Source organism: Propithecus coquereli, unplaced genomic scaffold (assembly GCF_000956105.1).
Source record: "Propithecus coquereli isolate 6110/MARCELLA unplaced genomic scaffold, Pcoq_1.0 Scaffold210, whole genome shotgun sequence".
Classification (NCBI taxonomy): domain Eukaryota; kingdom Metazoa; phylum Chordata; class Mammalia; order Primates; family Indriidae; genus Propithecus; species Propithecus coquereli.
Window position 1 is genome coordinate 17,464 of NW_012146079.1, and position 974 is coordinate 18,437.

Sequence of the window (974 nt, forward strand, 5' to 3'; positions counted from 1 at the left end):
TGGAAGCAGTTTTCTCTAATAGCTACAGAAATGACCTGCCTTGAATCTCAGACTAGGGTTACACCCCGCCGTCACTCGCCAACCAGAGCTTGACATCTCTCCAAAACCTCATTAGTGCCAATGAACTTATTTTCAAAACAATATGTAACATATTCCTTTGTTATAAAACCTCCAGCCTTCTCTTTGTCCTTTGAACATACCGAAGACCAGCCACACGAAGTGTATTCACAAAATTGCAATTCTTGCTTCCTAAGATGAAGTGTTTGCATTGAAAGATCTGTCTCTATACTTTATTTTGACTTTGACCCCTGTGACCTCATCCCCATCTGCATGGATCATGAAGAAATGCCTCTGGGAGGATTTTATGGGCCTGGTCTGGAAGTGGCTCACATCAGTTCCACTCCTCATGATTTGGCATGAACTGGTCACCTGATCACACCTAATGCAAGGGAGTCTGGGAAATGTAGTCCAGTCGTGTATCTAAAGAAGGGGAGAATGGATTTTGATGGACAACTGGAGTTCTCTGCACCAGTAACTCATTTGGATTTACTGTGCTTCTCAAATCTTTATTGAATGCCTGCTGTATGTCAGGCACTGGGTTAAGAACTGAGCAGCACGCAGGCCTGGGAGAAGCTCCCGGTCTATAGAAGGAGACAAGACATGGTAATGAAGTACCTGCTATCCTAACAGAAAAAAGGATAACATGGCAGTGCTCTGGAAGTCCAGTGAATTATTCTAGAATGGAAGCTGCCCACAGGTGATAGTAATTAATTATCATTTTTAGAGCTAAACCAGGTTTGGCTGGTGGACGTAGATGACAGCAGAAGCTATAGGATGTAATTTGTGTACTTGACATACGAAGGAATACTATGCAGTGATTGAAATCAGATTTTGAGAATAATCCAGTGTTGTGCATGAGGGCTGATGGGAAGTCAGAAAAGTGACCGAGAACATAGGATGGTCCCATTTTTGGA